At 45.6% G+C, this 18,590-nt stretch overlaps 1 long non-coding RNA gene across 1 annotated transcript in view; it reads right to left on the reverse strand.

Moving 5' to 3' along the window:
• Positions 1-17,650, reverse strand: part of LOC147359046 (uncharacterized) — a 55,768-nt gene extending 38,118 nt beyond the window's left edge. The window contains exons 1-2 of the long non-coding RNA XR_015140163.1: positions 17,562-17,650; positions 45-2,463 (exon numbers count right to left, since the gene is read on the reverse strand). This is a non-coding gene — a long non-coding RNA (uncharacterized LOC147359046). The remainder of the gene's footprint in view (positions 1-44; positions 2,464-17,561) is intronic.
• Positions 17,651-18,590: the final 940 nt, after the last annotated feature.

The raw sequence follows: 18,590 nt of genomic DNA on the forward strand, positions 1-18,590 counted from the left end.
CTTCTGATTCAATGCCATGCCCCAGGGTGGCAAAACATACATACCTCCAACCTGTCTCTGAGCTGGCAAGCCAACGACATCTTCTGTGGGCACTTTGGTGTTTAGCAACCTCCTGACAGCTGATTTGATCCAGATGTGCACTGCAGCCTTCTCTGGTCAGCAAAGAACAAACAGGCCTTCCCAGACGTGCCCACCCCCACCCCAGGGCCAGGCCTCTCAGTGGTTGCCCTCAGGCTCCAGCAAAATCTGGGGGCTGCATCCCAGGCCCTCACCCTGCCCACAACTCGCCAGGGGCACTTCGAGAAGAGCTGGCTCCCTCCAATCCTCTGATAAGTCTTCACTCCTCAGCTACCTGGAAATACCCTTTCTTTTAAAAGTCAAGGAGCAGAAAAGCAGTAGTAATAGATGCTACAAGATGGATTGATGAGGGGGCGGGTGGCAGCCCCAGCCTGTGGTTTTCCCTTGAAGAGCTGCAGAGTTGGAGCATCCCATCTCCTGCCTGCCCCCTGAGGGTTGGTGAGAGGAGGGCCGCTGCAGACACAGCGCTGGTGGAGTGGGGGCAGGGAGGGAGGGCGCGGTGCCTGTCTCCCACACTCCCAAACGAGAAAAACCTTAAACAAGGCCTCTTCCCTGTTTTGTGAAACCAGAGTGAGACCACAGACTGTCCCAGTGTGTCTGTGTTGCCTGTGGGAACAGAAGCAAAAAACGACTACATTGGGCTTAGTGCGTGGTGGTCGTCCCACATGAAGAAACTCACTGAGGCTCAGGGGGCCCTCGGGTCAGACCCGGGGTCCAGATCCGGCTGTGCCACTTATGAGCTGAATGACCTGGGTCTGCTTACCTCAGCTTCGAAATTCCTCCTTACATGAAATGAGAAAAGAATATTAATATTAACTCAGACAGCTGTTGTGAGGATTAAGTTCGTGTTGAGTGCTTGGTACAGAGCTTGGGGGATGGGATAGGCTCGGTGAGAAAACTGATTTGTGTTGGAGGAGACTCTTGAGAGTCCCTTGGACTGCAAGGAGATCCAACCAGTCCATCCTAAAGGAAATCAGTCCTGGGTGTTCATTGGAAGGACTGATGCTGAAGCTGAAACTCCAATACTTTGGCCACCTGATGTGAAGAGCTGACTCATTTGAAAAGACCCTGATGCTGGGAAAGATTGAGGGCAGGAGCAGAAGGGGACAACAGAGGATGAGATGGTTGGATGGCATCACCGACTCAATGGACATGAGTTTGAGTGAACTCCGGGAGTTGGTGATGGACAGGGAAGCCTGGCGTGCTGCAGTTCATGGGGTCGCAAAGAGTCAGATAGGACTGAGCGACTGAACTGAACTGAGCTGACTATCATCAGAGGGCTACCAAGTTGGCTTCAGCGTTCAGAGTTTCCTTTCCCAGAAGATTACTCGAGAGGAATCATCTCTGTTCGTCAGCTGGGGCAGGGGCTGGTGGTTCACCACAAATCCCACCCCAGTCAAGCGCTGACCAAGCCCAGCCACCCTCTCGATCCTGATCAAGCCCCGCCCCGCCGCCATGATCAAGTCCCGCCCCGCCACCATTCCACGCCTTCTACCACCATCTCCAACCAAGGAGCTTGGAACGCCAAAATCTAGGGGTTTGCAGCATTTTGTTGGAGTCCCTCTGTTTCTCAAAAAGCTTTTCAGTGAATGCTGCAATGTATGTGTTAACTCTGGATTTCTCAAACTAGGTAGGGTACATGGACCTACTGACATGGAAGCTACAGTACACCAGGCATGTCTTCCCAAAACGTCAATTCTCCTGGATGGTATTAATTTAATACATTTTACATTAAAAAGAAAGACTTGTTGTGGAAGACACATGGAGGAATGTGGCTGGGATGCTGACGTGAGAGAACTGGGCAGAAGCCACCTGAGGCTTATGAGGTGACTGGTGCAGATGGGCCCCAGACAACTCCGCTCCTACCTCAGGACCACCACTGAAGTTTCCCGATACCAGCACCACCTCCCTTGGAGGTCAAGCACTGGCCCGTGACACAGTTCTGGCCAGAATTCAGGGGCATCCTGCGGTGGGAAGCAGTGGTCAAATAGCTTCAGGGGAGAGGGTTTCCTTCCAAATAAATAGTGACCCATGGGAGGAAATGTCCTCTTCTTCATTCAGGTGACCCTCCACACTCAGAGCCTAAGGCAGCAGCAGCCATTTTCTCACTCCGGAAAGACAGGCTCACGAACGAGTCAGTGACCAAGGACTCTAAGAGGGCAGATGGAGGAGAACAGGTAATGGCTAACTCCATCCAGCTTTAATAGCCAGCCCTGGAACCACGAACTCCAGATATCTTGTTCTGTGAGATATTAAATGTACTTATCGTATAAGCTTTATTACAGTGGATCCTTCAATACTTGCAGTTAATAGGGTTGATATGAAGGTGGCAGTGTTAGATCCACTCTCCACGTCCACCTCAAGGTTGGGGAGTCTTTGCTGGGTCTAGAAGACAGAAGAGCAACATGCAAGCTTAGCTTTAATGTTGATGGTTGCTGTTATTTATTGAGTTCTTACAACACTTCCCTGGTGTCTCAGACAATAAAGCATCTGCCTGCAATGCAGGAAACCCGGGTTCAATTCCTGGGTCAGGAAAATCCCCTGGAGAAGGAAATGGCAACCCACTCCAGTACTCTTGTCTGGAAAATCCAATGAACAGAGGAGCCTGGTAGGCTGCAGTCCATGGGGTCACAAAGAGTAGGACACAACCGAGCGACTTGACTTTCACTTTCTTATGGGGGAAAAAAACTATTAAAATACAAACATATGGAGGCTAAACAACACACTTCTGAATAACCAACAAATCAAAAAAGAAATCAAAATATGCACAGAAACGAATGAAAATGAAAACACAACGTAGATAAAACACTCTCTAACATAAATCACGGCAAGATCCTCTATGACCCACCTCCCAAAGTAATGGAAATAAAAGCAAAAATAAACAAACGGGACCTAATTAAACTTAAAAGCTTTTGTACAACAAAGGAAACTATAAGCAAGGTGAAAAGACAGCCTTCAGAATGGGAGAAAATAATAGCAAAAGAAGCAACTGACAAAGAATTAATCTCAAAAATATACAAGCAGCTCATGCAGCTCAATTTCAGAAAAATAAATGACCCAATCAAAAAATGGGCCAAAGAACTAAATAGACATTTCTCCAAAGAAGACCTACAGATGGCTAACAAACACATGAAAATATGCTCAACATCACTCATTATCAGAGAAATGCAAATCAAAAGCACAATGAGGTACCATCTCACGCAGGTCAGAATGGCTGCTATCAAAAAGTCTACAAACAATCAATGCTGGAGAGGGTGCAGAGAAAAGGGAATCTTCTTACCCTGTTGGTGGGAATGCAAACTAGTACAGCCACTATGGAGAACAGTGTGGAGATTCCTTAAAAAACTGGAAATAGAACTGCCATATGACCCAGCAATCCCACTGCTGGGTATACACACTGAGGAAACCAGAAGGGAAAGAGACACGTGTACCCCAATGTTCATCACAGCACTGTTTACAATACCCAGGACATAGAAGCAACCTAGATGCCCATCGGCAGACCAATGGATAAGAAAGATGTGGTACATATACACAATGAAATATTACTCAGCTATTAAAAAGAATGCATTTGAATCAGTTCTAATGAGGTGAATGAAACTGGAGCCTATTATACAGAGTGAAGTAAGTCAGAAAGAAAACACCAATACAGTATATTAACACATATATATGTAATTTAGAAAGATGGTAACAATGACCCTATATGCTAGACAGCAAAAAAAGACACAGATGTAAAGAACAGACTTTTGGACTCTGTGGGAAAAGGCAAGGGTGGGATGATTTGAGAGAATAGTATTGAAACATGTATATTATCATATGTGAAACATCGCCAGTCCAGGTTTGATGCATGAGACTGCATCAAACCTGCTCAGGGTGCTCAGGGCTGGTGCACCGGGATGACCCTGAGGGATGGGATGGGGAGGGAGGTGGGAGGGGGTTGCAGGATGGGGAACACATGTACACCCATGGCTGATTCATGTCAATGTATGGCAAAAACCACTACAATATTATAAAGTAATTAGCCTCTGATTAAATAAATAAATTAAAACAAACAAACAAAAGAAAATGTGATATACATATGCAATGGAATATTGCTGCTGCTGCTGCTGCTGCTAAGTCACTTCAGTCGTGTCCGACTCTGTGTGACTCCATAGACGGCAGCCCACCAGGCTCCTCTGTCCCTGGGATTCTCCAGGAAAGAATACTGGAGTGAGTTGCCATTTCCTTCTCCAATGCATGCATGCATGCTAAGTCGCTTCAGTCGTGTCCAACTCTGTGCAACCCCATGGACAGCAGCCCACCAGTCTCCTCTGTCCACAGAATGATCTAGGCAAGAGTACTGGAGTGGGTTGCCATTTCCTTCTCCAGCAATGGAATATTATTCAGCCACAAAAAAGAAGGAGCCCCTGCAATTGCTACAATATGGATGAGCTGGGGGTGGGGGTGGTTTATTCTAAGTGAAATAAGTCAGACAGGTGCAGTATCACTTACATGTGGGATCTAAAGGAAAAAAACAACTAATTTCACAGATATAGAGAACATGTGCTATAGCCAGGGGCCAGGCGGAAGGGGAAATTGGGAGATGTAGATCAAAGGGTACAAATTTCCAGTTATAAAAAGAGTAAGTTCTCAGGATCTAATGTATGGCTCAGTGACTACAATATATAATATAGTATTATATATTTGAAAGTTGCTGAGAATAAATCTCAAGCATTCCTACCACACACAATAAAGTGAACTATATGAGGTGACAGATGTGTTAATTTTCTTGATCTTAGTAATCATTCTACAATGAATATAAAATCATAACGTTGCATACTTTAAATATATACAGTTATATTTGTCAATTATCCCTCATTAAAGTTACAAAGGCTATGGATTTTCCCAGTGGTCATGTATGGATGCGAGAGTTGGACTGTGAAGAAAGCTGAGAGCCGAAGAATTGATGCTTTTGAACTGTGGTGCTGGAGAAGACTCTTGAGAGTCCCTTGGACTGCAAGGAGATCCAACCAGTCCATCCTAAAGGCATCAGCCCTGGGTGTTCCTTGGAAGCAATGATGCTAAAGCTGAAACTCCAGTACTTTGGCCACCTCATGCGAAGAGTTGACTCATTGGAAAAGACTCTGATGCTGGGAGGGATTGGGGGCAGGAGGAGAAGGGGATGACAGAGGATGAGATGGCTGGATGGTATCACTGACTTGATGGACATGAGTCTGAGTGAACTCCGGGAGATGGTGATGGAGGCGTGCTGCAATTCATGGGGTCGCAAAGAGTCGGACATGACTGATCGACTGAACTGAACTGAACTGAAAGTTACAAAATGAGAAAAAAAAATTAAGTCAGCCTCCTAAAGAAACATCAACCAGGCGCCACCAAATGTTTTACCAAAGAGACCTTAGAGACCATCAAGAACAATGCCCAAAGTCAAGAAGTAAGCTGACGTGTTAATGCCATTCAGCTAGTGTGGAACAAGGCTGGGACAAGAACCCAGAGCCCCGAGTGCTAACTTCTGCCCGGGTGGTCTGTTGTATTTTGCCTGAGATGCCACCATCAGAATGTTCCCTTCTGAATTAATAAGTCCCGAGTCCTCCTATAGGCGATTAAGTGTTTCTGCCATGTGCTCTAAGGCACACAGTCCCTCCCCTTTCACGCTGTATTGTTATTGCTCATTTAATTGTCTGTCCTGCCCTCTAGAAACACTTTCTTGCAATGGCTCATTGTATTCCATTGTATCCCAGGATCTAGCACATGGTGGGCTCTTAATAAATATTTGTTGCTTGAGAAAGTGAATACATGGATGAAACCACCTCCTAAGAGAATGGCCTGTGTAAGGTTACGTGAGGCTTAGTGTGTGGAAGCAGCTACTTTCCTCAATGCTGCTGAGGCAAGCTTCATGGAGGAAAGAGAACTGTTGATATGAGGAGGAGGAAAGGAAAGAAAGAAACCCACAGCAGGCTTTGAGGAGGGCTGGCTGAGGTAAGGAGCTCCGTGGATGTAGAAAAGTCCAGAGCATCTGTCTCTGCTGGAGAGACGCGAGCACATGAGGCAGAGGGGCATGCGGAGTCTGCGGGTCCGCAGCTCGGCGTCGGACTAGCCGCTTCTGCCAACCTCGTGCCTGTGCTCCCCAGGCAGCAGCAGGTGTTTCCCAGCCACGAACTCTCTTGTCATTGACTGTGTCCTTCTTCGTCCCCAGACACAACGACTGGGCCATTAATTTTCTTCCAGCGTGCAGGGAGCATGCCAAGAACTTCCTGTCACTTATGAGTCATGGTCTCTGAGCACAGAACATCTCCTGAGGAAAGTGAGGGCTCTGGGGCCCCTGGGCCAGCTCTGCCCAAGGGTGCACTGATCCAGAAGAAGCACCCAGGAAAGGACCTGTGTTTCTTCATCCAATAAATCATGCACAGTGCCCTCACTGGGTGGCGGGGGCTGGAAGAACCCAAGAGCCAGTGAAAAAAAAGAAACAGGCAGGGACCAGGGTATGGATGACAGCCTGACACTTACTTGTTCTGAAGAGCCCAGGCTTGACAGGGTTATTGAGATAATTGAATGAGAAAATGGATGTGACATTGTTCTTCAAGCTGTAAAGTACTGTTACTACTAGTTGCTGTGGCTAAACAAAAACTAGACATCAGACCTACAAGACGTAACGTTCCCCTCCTTCCTAACCCCTTCAAGTTCCATTTTCCAGCAGTGAATAAGGAGGACGCTCTCAGAATGTCATGATTGCGGTACCGAGTTCAGCTGGATTTGTTGCAGGTGAGAGTTAGTCCCTTCATTAGTGGGAAGCTTCTAAGACTAGTACAGGGACCAGAGAAGGGTGAGTGACATTCATGCCGCGTGCTGCCAGTCAGGAAGACCTGCAAACCAAAGGCAGAAATGGCAGCCTGGTGATTTTGCACACAGTTTTCAAGGTTGCCTTTACACTCTGAAGCCTGACTACTTGTTATAATCCTACTCGAATCAATCAACTAATACTTACTCAGCACTTGCTCTGCATTAGGACTATGCAGGACGAGTGATTTCCAGACGCTATCCAAAACCTTTCCATCCCTAAAAATATAATGCATTCCACACCAAACACCAGCCCTGTGTGTTAATATTCTCATCACTGCCTTGATCCAGGTGGTGAGGGCAACACAGACCGTCAGGAATTTATTAATACCTTCATTTCAAATACTATTGTTTTCCCAGTTTCCAATGTATCTTTCTGCTCTCAGCTTTCTATAGAACTTTCTATTCTTTTTTACTTCTTCCCTTCTAATCCTCACATAAACTAAACACACACACATGGATCTAAAATGCTGAAAACAATTTCAAGATACTTTACCCCTGAATTTCCCTAGTGGCTCAGACGGTAAAGGGTCTACCTACAATGTGGGAGACCTGGGTTCAATCCCTGAGTTGGGAAGATCTCCTGGAGAAGGAAATGGCAACCACCCCAGTATTCTTGCCTGGAAAATCCCATGGACAGAGGAGCCTGGTGGGCTATCATCCATGGAGTTGCAAAGAGTCGGACACGACTGAGTGACTTGAGTTTCAGACAGTTACCCCTGAAGGTCTGCTTCCTCACCTGAAAAATGAGGCTGTTAAAGAAGGGAAGTTCTAAGGACTCTTCCAATTCTGTCTTTCTGGGATGCTGAGGTTCTCAATAGGAAGGTCTTTACTTTTAAATAAGGGAAAGAACTCAAGGCGAGGAGAAGCACTCAGGTCGTGGACAAAGTAGAGATCAGAGATGCTAGCTTGTTGAGTTGTTCTGCCCCATGCCCAGCAAGCAATAGCCTGAATTGCAAGAGACACTCTGCACATGTCCAGAACAGGAGGAAAACCATTAAATGGGGGTGAAGGAGGAAGCATTAAATGATAAAAGGCTCAAGGTTTTTTAGGGAGCTATTTTGTGACTAGGTCTTTACCCAGAATGTTGATTCTGACTGGAAACTGGGGATAGGAGCCTGGGATGGCAGCAAGTCACAGAGTAGCAGGCAAGAAGAGGATGGTTTAAATCCCTCCACTGAGGCTAAAAATGAGGCTTCATTGCTGCCTGGCCCCCTGGGAGCCTCTTCAAAAGGCGGGCTGGGTAGCCCAGGACACACCCACTCCCAACACTAGTACAGAAGGACAGAAAATAACCCACACATACCCTCACATATTCTTCAGGTCAGTTAGTTCAGTCGTGTCCAGCTCTTTGCGACTCCATGGACTGCAGCACGCCACGCCTCCCTGTCCATCACCAACTCCCAGAGTTTACCCAAACTCATCTCCATTGAGTCAGTGATGCCATCCAACCATCTCATCCTCTGTCGTCCCCTTCTCCTCCTGCCTTCAATCTTTCCCAGCATCAGGGTCTTTTCAAATGAGTCGACTCTTCACATCAGGTGGCCAAAGTATTGGAGTTTCAGCTTCAGCTTCAGTCCTTCCAGTGAATATTCAGGATTGATTTCCTTTAGGATGGACTTGTTGGATCTCCTTGCTGGCTGGATAACAGAATTAGCCAGAAGGTTTTCAGGAAGGAGAAACTGTCCTCAAGCAGGATATATGGTTGTTATATAATCCTTAGTACAGAGTTTAAACTGAGTTGTTTGTTGTGTAATCATCAGTTCTGGGCTTAAAGAAAAAAACGTTTTATGTGACTAAGACTAAGGAATGTAGAGGGGAAAAAAGTTTGTCTTTTTCTCCTCCTTGAGATTTCCAGACCCCTGTCTCCTCCTTGAGAGCCCCAGACCGCTATCTCCTTCTTGGGGACCCCGAACTTCTTATCAACCTGCCTAGGAATTGACTCTCTCATGATTTTGAAACCCGGGAAAATAAAGTCTCTCACTGTTTCCATTGTTTCCCCTTCTATTTGCCATGAAGTAATGGGACCAGATGCCATGATCTTGGTTTTTTTAATATTGAATTTTAAGCCAGCTTTTTCACTCTCCTCTTTCACTTTCATCAAGAGGTCTTTACTTCCTCTTTGCTTTCTGCCATGGGCTTCCCTTATAGCTCAGTTGGTAAAGAATCTGCCTGCATTGCAGGAGACTGTGGTTCGATTCCTGGGTCTGGAAGTTCCCCTGGAGAAGGGATAGGCTACCCACTCCAGCATTCTTGGGCTTCCCTTTTGGCTCAGATGGTAAAGAATCTGCCTGCAGTGTGGGAGACCTGGGTTGGATTGTTGGGTTGAGAAGGTCCCCTGGAGAAGGGAAAGGCTACTCACTCCAGTATTCTTGCCTGGAGAAGTCCATGGATACAGTCGGACATAACTGAGTGACTTTGACTTTCTGCCATAAGGGTAGAAATTCTTAGTGTCTCTTTAAGAGAGTTTAAGTGTCACACATACTCTTAGTGTCACTTTAAGAGAAATGGAGGAGAGAATAGCCCAGAATGCAGAATGACTAAGTGGACCTGCATTAAAAGGGCAAGGACTATGGACAAAAGAAAATAATTCTTTCCTGGAGGAGGAAGCAGGAGGCAAGCCAGCCACCACGAGCTGGAGTCTGAGGGAGGAGGCTGAGGGAGAGCAAAGACGGGGGGCGGTCTGGGAGGAGGGCCCAGCGGGAGCACTTGGGTCCTCGGTCTGTCTGGAGGAGATGTGACTCTCCAAGAGGACGGTTGTTTCTCTCTGTGTCTTGCAGGGTTACACGCTCTATCCAGGGAGCTCAGTAAAGACTTAAATCCCTTTCCGAGGTTTTCCTGAAGTGTTGCTGCAAGTGTTTCTTTGAATGGCACCCTTAACTGAGCCTGTAGCAGAGGCACCCCGGTTGCATTCTAGTGTCCTTTGGAGGAGCTCTTCATGCCAGAGGTGACCTCGGACCTTTGACCTTCGACCTTCTGGGTTCACAGAGCGTGCATCAGGGACAAGCCCTCAGGTTTGAAGTCAAAGCTGTAAGTTTCAATTATTAATTGCATAAAGGAGTTGTTTGGCCTCTCTGTGTCTTCATTTTGAAAAATGGATGATAATTTCTAAAAGAATATAATATGTTTAAATACTATATTCCCTGGTGGCTTCCCCGCTGGCTCAGATGGTAAAGAATCTGCCTGCAGTGCAGGAGACCCGAGTTCCATTCCTGGGTTCAGAAGATCCCCTGGAGAAGGGAATGGCTACCTACTCCAGTATTCTTGTCTGAAGAATTCCATGGACAGGAGCCTGGTGGGCTCCGGTCCATGGAGTCACAAAGAGTCAGACACGACTGACTGACTAACACTTTCACTTTCACACACATACATATATATAGCTGTCTTCAACAGGAGACCACAGAGTCACCCCGAGTGTTTTGCAAGCAGACATGCCCATAAAAAGGAACAAAGTACCAAGATACACCACTAGGACAAATCTCAAAAACATGAAGTCAGACACGGAAGACCACATAGCGGATGATTCCATTTATATGACAGGTAAAGAGAAAGTAAACCGACAGAGACAGGAAGTGGATTAATAGATGCCTAGAGTTGGGAGGTGAGGATGGGGAGTGATGGCAAACAGGGCTGAGGTTTCTTTTGGGAGTGAAGGAAATTATTTAAGGTAAGGTTGTGGTGACAGTTGCACAATTGGTACTATTAACCTTTGAGTTGTACACTTAAAAGATATGAATTTTATGGCCTATAAATTATGTCACAATAGTGCTTTTTAAAAATACATTAATACATGTTCTTCAGTTCAGTTCAGTTCAGTTACTCAGTCGTGTCCGACTCTCTGCAACCCCATGAATCACAGCATGCCAGGCCTCCCTGTCCATCACCAACTCCCGGAGACCCAAACTCATGTCCATCGAGTCGGTGATGCCATCCAGCCATCTCATCCTCTGTCATCCCCTTCTCCTCCTGACCCCAATCCCTCCCAGCATCAGAGTCTTTTCCAGTGAGTCAACTCTTCGCATGAGGTGGCCAAAGTACTGGAGTTTCAGCTTCAACATCAGTCCTTCCAAGGAACACCCAGGGCTGATCTCCTTTAGAATGGACTGGTTGGATCTCCTTGCAGTCCAAGGGACTCTCAAGAGTCTTTTCCAACACCACAGCTCAAAAGCATCAATTCTTTGGCTCTCAGTTTTCTTCACAGTTCAACTCTCACATCCGTACATGACCACTGGAAAAACCATAGCCTTGACTAGACAGACCTTTGTTGGCAAAGTAATGTCTCTGCTTTTGAATATGCTATCTAGGGTGGTCATAACTTTTCTTCCAAGGAGTAAGCATCTTTTAATTTCATGGCTGCAGTCACCACCTGCAGTGATTTTGGAGCCCAAAAAATAAAGTCTGACTGTTTCCACTGTTTCCCCATCTATTTCCCATGAAGTGATGGGACCAGATACCATGATCTTAGTTTTCTGAATGTTGAGCTTTAAGCCAACTTTTTCACTCTCCTCTTTCACTTTCATCAAGAGGCTTTTTAGTTCCTCTTCACTTTCTGCCGTAAGGGTGGTGTCATCTGCATATCTGAGGTTATTGATATTTCTCCCGGCAGTCTTGATTCCAGCTTGTGCGTCTTCCAGCCCAGCGTTTCTCATGATGTACTCTGCATATAAGCTAAATAAGCAGGGTGACAATATACAGCCTTGACGTACTCCTTTTCGTATTTTGAACCAGTCTGTTGTTCCATGTCCGGTTCTAACTGTTGCTTCCTGACCCGCATATAGGTTTCTCAAGAGGCCTCAGTTCAGTTCAGTTCAGCCGCTCAGTCGTGTCAGACTCTTTGTGACCCCATGAATCACAGCATGCCAGGCCTCCCTGTCCATCACCAACTCCCGGAGTTCACTCAGACTCATGTCCATCGAGTCAGTGATGCCATCCAGCCATCTCATCCTCTGTCATCCCCTTCTCCTCCTGACCCCAATCCCTCCCAGCATCAGAGTCTTTTCCAATGAGTCAACTCTTCGCATGAGGTGGCCAAAGTACTGGAGTTTCAGCTTTAGCATCATTCCTTCCAAAGAAATCCCAGGGCTGATCTCCTTCAGAATGGACTGGCTGGATCTCCTTGCAGTCCAAGGGACTCTCAAGAGTCTTCTCCAACACCACAGTTCAAAAGCATCAATTCTTAAGGACTCAGCTTTCTTCACAGTCCAACTCTCACATCCATACATGACCACTGGAAAAACCATAGTCTTGACTAAACAGACCTTTATTGGCAAAGTAATGTCTCTGCTTTTCAATATGCTATCAAGATGCCTAGTTACCCTCAATTTGAAAGTCCTTATGGAGGGAAGAGGGGAATGCGTATTCTGGAAGAATTTTCTCCTGTTGGTTCTTACACACACCTTCCCTGCCTCCCCATGAGAATCACTGATACAAACCTTTGTTCCTTCAAGAGCAGTCCATGGGGCCAACAGCCTCAGCCATCCTGGGAAAGCTGACTGAAGCACCAGAGTATGAGACCCCACCACAGACTGCAATGGAGATTTGAAACTGGTGAGTATGTCAAAGCTTGAACACTCCAGCAATCTAGAACACTGTGCACATAGTGAGTCTCCAGCCCTCACAAGGTCTTACCTCTTGCCCTGCCTTCATCCTTTATGCAGCCAACATTCTCTAAAAAAGGGCCTTTTTCTGAGAACATTCTTGCCTTTCTGAAACCAGATAATAGGGGGTGAAAAAAAACCACAACTATTTTTTCAAGTTAAGGATTCTTGGTTATAAACACTAATCAGGGTTGCCTGCCTGCCTCAAAGCCTTGACCAGCAGATGTTTATGTGAGATGGCAACCGGAGTGAAATACCAGGCATCCAAGGAATGCAGCCCATGGGCTGTAGCAGGGAGGCTGCCCCCCGTGTGTTACATTGGTAAGCTGCCCCCACCAATGCTTCTCTCAGGAATCCCACTTAGCCAAATACCAGCTGGTTGGCTTTGTGTGCTAGAAAAGAGCCTAAACATGAGCAACCCTTCCATATTTCAATGCTGCAAAGTGAGTGAGACAGCAGGGGCCTGATTCCTAATTGCTCTGCTTCTGGCCAGGGGGACAAGCAGAAACTGGATTCTGGAAGCTGCTTTGGGGACTGCTGGCTGCAAGAGCTAAAGGCTGCCGTATCCCACCTCAAGATAGTAGCATTGAACGTTAACCTCGAATCTACGTAATGAGGTTTTTCCTTGCAATTTTTACTCTAAATTTTTTACTTTACTCTTAGGAGACATTATCTCAATTGCATCAGAGATTTCGACTATTTCTAAACAACGAAACTGTTCGGAAAGCATTATGTTGTGTGAGCACCATCTCGCCATATTAGGCAAGGAGTCCTATCCTTCTCTGTTACTCACGGTGGCAATCCAGCCCAGGTTCACACCTGCCTTTTTGGCTCCATATGTATCTTCATCTTGATCAGTGTCTCCTTCACCAACACTGCCTCCAAAAGAGGAGTAAGAAGAGAAAGGAAAGGTCACCAAAGCTGCGTTAGCTAAGTCTCTGTTCCTCTGCAGGTCTGGTGACAATAGTGGGCAATATTTCCATTTTTTATATGATGCTCCTCCTTGAGTCAGAGAAGTCAAACTCCCAAGGGGATTCAATAATAACATGGCAGATGAATTCTGAGCCGTTTAAAGGTTTTTTAAAAAAAAAAAAAGCTTTAGAAATTCTACAGAAGTACATTCATTCACTCTTTCCAACAGGGAGAAGTATAAAAATTTTTCTAAATGCTGAGTTAATATAAAAAGCTTTTTTTCATGTATTGCTTTACTTATGGTTGTTGTAGGAGGATAAAAATCAATTGATGACTGCTGGGGCTCTTGAGCCAAAGATGTACAGACAAAAGCTGGAAAGGGGAGAAAAGGGAGGAGGTGTTCTGGAGCTGGGACAGGTTAGCCATGACTGACCATCTGTGGACATCAGATGAGGCTGTTCCAAATATAACGGCCAGAGAGCTCGATGATATAAGGCCCTTGTGATGCCTTCCACATGCCATAAAAAGGACATGATTGGCCTGTCGTGGCCCTAGTTTTACTCCTCTAGATTTGAAGAAAAACACACTCGACTATGACATTGGATGAAAGACAATTCTTGCAGCCTAGATTCCCATCACCAGCCGCAAAACCATTTCCAGCAGAGTCTGACTCTACCGCCATCTCTGTGTCATTATGAATAGCCATATTAACCTATCCGATTGGTCCCAGAGACCCCAACAGTTACCAAAGAGAAAATAACTAGGAAGTATGCTCAATATTTCATAATAACCTATAAAGGAAAAGAATCTGAAAAAAAATATATATATATATATATACCTGAATCACTAAGTCAATGTGCTGTACACCTGAAACTAACATATTATAAATCAATTATACTTCAATTATTTTTTTAAAAAGGAAAAAGAATAACTACATCCAAACTAGAGCACCCTTATGATGATTTTTAAAAATGTTCAATGATGTATCTTTGAAACATACTTGTTTCATAAAGCAGGTTTAGGTGATATGTGCCACTTGAGAGGCTTTATCTTTCTGTGGCTGTTTAATGTTTCACATCTGACAACTAGAACCCATAACTGAAGGAAGACAAGAGCTTGATGATTTATTTGCACACCGTTGCTTCTCCAAGGTCAAGTGGGCTCACGGCTCGTGATGCACCAGGGAACATGTGAGAAGCATCTGCCGTGTTCTCCGTGCTGAGAGCAAGGGAGCAGTGTGTTGATGAGTGGTTGCACTGTTGGTATTGGAAGTGTCATCACTCACTTTACCATTGAAACCACTGGGTCGGGAAAGTAAAGACATTGATCCTCCCAACTTGGCCCAGAAATAGAATTCAGGTTCTAGTTGGTCAGAACCACACACACCTGAACAGTCCTCTAAGCAGACTCGATGCAGCCAGGGCCGTATCAGCATCCCTGATAGGACCTTTTGGCGGGTCATGAGAGTCTCCTCTGACAAACCCAGAAAAGAAGCGAGGGGTTCAACGTGTTGTATTTGGGGGAGAGAGAATCAATTAAATGTCAGTTTGATGGAGTAAGTAAATAAAACTGACTGGGGTAAATAGGTGCTAATTATAATTGGAGAAAATAATTATTTCGTGGCATAAAAAGAAATGATTATATGTGTCAAGGTTAAAGAAAAATCTCTTTTGTTTGAAGTGGGACTTGCTTTGGAACTGGAATGGGGGTTACCACCCAGGTAGGAGAGAGAGGAGCAGAACATTATGAACTTAGAAAATGAATATGGTATGCTTCATTCTGGTTGAAGTACAGATAACGCTGGAAATGATGAGAAAGTGGAAGCAGACTGAAGACACTGGTTGTTTACGCTCTGAATATGATGACGTAAAACTTTTTGTATTGCAGGCCAACTTTGCTCAACAGGGAGCAGTTGCCTGAACAAGGATTCTAAGGCAGCGTCTGGGCTCTTAAGAAGGAGCTGTGATCCATTAGCAATGTCTGTTCTTGGAGCTGAATGATGATGCAAGTTTCATGTCTATTGACTTAGTCCTAAAGTGAGAAGAACTGTTAGAGGCTTAAAAGCAAAACTAACTGGATTAAACAGAGAGAGAATGCTAATATCAAACCTATGATGAGACAAAATTTGCCAAATTTTAATATTTCAAACCTTGTGCTGAAAAGTAGATGGAATAATGATCATATCTTGGGTTTAACATGTTTATTGAATCAGTCAACAAATATCTTGAATATATATCAGAAGCTTGGCACGAGGAAATAATGATCATTGTTGTTGTTCAGTCGCCAAGTCATGACAAATGCTCCTGAGCTCCAGGCATCCACAGTCTAGTAAGGGAGATGGACAAGTAAACTGACCACCAGAACTCCAGAGGAATAAACTGAGGAAACTGGTTGGCTGAGAATGGCCCAAAGGTGTCCACAACCCAAGTCTTGGAACCTGTGAGTTGACATACGTGGCAAAAAGGCTCTTTGCAGATGTGATGAAGGATCTTGAGATGGAGAGATCATTCTATATTGAAAGTGAAAGTGTAGTCACTCAGTCCTGTCTGACTCTTTATGACCCATGGGCTGTAGCTGCCAGGCTCCTCTGTCCTCTGGGATTCTCCGGGCAAACATACTGGAGGGGGTTGCCATTCCCTTCAGCAGGGGATCTTCCCAACCCAGGGATTGAACCCAGGTCTCCTGCATTGCAGGCAGATTCTTTACCATCTGAGCCACAATTTTATCTGCATGATGTCACTTCAGCCACATCTGACTCTTTGCAACCCCATGGACTGTAGCCTGCCAGAATCTTCTGTCCACGGAATTCTTCAGGCAAGAAAACTGGAGAGGGCTGCCATTTCCTCCTCCAGGGGAACTTCTGGACCCAAGGATCCAACCCACAGCTCTTAGGTCTCCTGCATTGGCAGGAGGGTCCTTTACCACTAGCGCTACCTGGTGGGTAGGCTATAATTTCAATTACATGTATCCTTATCAAAGTGGGACAGAGGAATATTTGACCCACACAGAAGAGAAGACAATTGATCACAGAGACGGAGGATGGAGTGATGCAACCACAAACCACAAGCCAAGGAATCAGCAGAAGCTGGATTCTTCCAAGAAGTCTTGGAAGAAGCAGACTCTCCCTTAAGGCTACGGAGGGAGCATGGCCCTGCCAACCCCCTGATTTGGGCCCACTGACACTGGTTTTGGACTTTGGACTTTGGGAACTGTGAGGAAACAATTTCTGTTGGTCCCCTTCATAAACTTTGTGCTAATTTGTTAGGACAACCATAAGAAACTAATATATTCTGTGAGTTTAAGGGAGTGTGATTCATTCAAGGCTCCTGGGTCAAGCTTGGAAACTAATTCTGGATGATTTAGGCAAAAAGATTTCCTGGAAGGCTACGGGATGGGGGGGGGGGGTGCTATGATATTACTTATAGAGTCTAGAAGAGGTAGAGCAGCAAGCTCAGAAATTGAAAAGGACTCCAGAAGGTTTCAAATGCCAAATGGGAGGAACAATCCCCCCAGGAGGCAGCTGCCCCTGCCATTGGAAACAGGAAAGGAATTCTGGCTATCTCTCATGTCCAGATCTAATATTTACTCATGGTCGAAATTTTCAGAAAGCAGAATCTGATAGGATAATACTTGGACTGCCCGCAAGTGGGAGAGAAATCTCCCGCCAGTCAGACTCCTCAGTGGGAAGAGGTCTCACAAATACTACACATAAGGGAATTCTTCTCCAAATTCAGGAGGGGTTTTAGATGTTAATAACCAAAAACAACAGCAACCGATATCCATCCATGTCAGGAGATACCTAACCCAGTCGTGGGTAGCTTTGGGTGAAAAGTCATGTTTAAGCGGAAGCCTTAAGAACCACTAGGTAGGACCCGTTAGCTGTGAGTGTTTGTAAGGTTGAAGTATTTCACATGCATATATACTCATGCACACACACACACACACAGAGTATGGCCCAGATATGTTGATATCTCAGCTAATCGACATACATAGAACTAAACAGTTTGTGCGCCTCCCCTCCCACTCTGACATGTCTTATTCTACTTCTGATTACAAAGTATGAAGTCAATCCAAAGGGACTTGGGAAGGAGAAAGGAAAATAAGGGATTCAACCAAATGAGACCACATATGACCTTTCCATACCTCACTGTACCTGTGTCCTCAGGACTCGAGCTGGAATCCCCACAGATCACGGCACTGCGAGCGGTCATCATTGCTGCAGCTAATAAAGTGTATAGTATGTTGCTTAGCAACTCACACTGTTTGTGTGTCTAACTCCTTGCCTGGACAGACTGGAGTATAACTTCGGCTCTCTGGAGAATGTAACTGAGTCACAATTCTACATTTATGAGATCAGGGAAGAATAAAACCATTATTTAGCTATGTGGCTGCCTGCAGCTCCTGAAATAAAGCAGAGCACTAAGACCTTCGGGGAGACGACTCAGGAGACCATAGGGAGGATAAGGAGGATGGACGGGGATGGCCCGTTGTAAGAACAGGTTGGGAGAAAGCTCTATTAACACCATCCATCTAAGGAGAAAGAGAAGGTCCAGTCCGGGGGTCTCTGTCAGCTAGGGCACCTGCAATGATGGTGCCAGGGCTGAGATGGTCAGTAGGATTTATGCCAGACACAATCAAGTCTCTTGCCATTGTTCTTAAATTGGGTCTTTATACCTGGAAGTTTCCAGGGAAGATGTAATACTCATGATCTATGGATAAGACTAAAAGCAAATTTACTGAATATTTAGCTAAAGCATGCATAGTCGTTCCCTTCTGAAGGGGATCTTCCCAACCCAGGGATTGAACCTGTGTCTCTTACATCTCCTGCATTGGCATTGGCGGGTAGGTTCTTTACAACTAGCGCCACCTGGGAAGCCCCCATAGCTAAAGCATGTGTGCGTGCTAAGTCACTTCAGTCATGTCCAACTCTTTGCAACCCTATGGACCGTAGCCCGCCAGGCTCCTCCGTCCATGGGATTCTCCAAGCAAGAATACTGGAGTGGGTTGCCATGCCCTCCTCCAGGGAATCTTCCGAACCCAGGGATCGAACTCATGTCTCTTATGTCTCCTGCATTGCAGGTAGGTTCTTTACCACTAGCGCCAATAAGCCCAGCTTACTGGTAAGCTGGTAAGCCCAGCTAAAGCATACCCTACTAATACTACTAATATATA

This window comes from Bos grunniens, chromosome 14 (assembly GCF_055505025.1).
Source record: "Bos grunniens cultivar Pamir isolate PY7600 chromosome 14, Bosgru_T2T1.0, whole genome shotgun sequence".
NCBI lineage: Eukaryota > Metazoa > Chordata > Mammalia > Artiodactyla > Bovidae > Bos > Bos grunniens.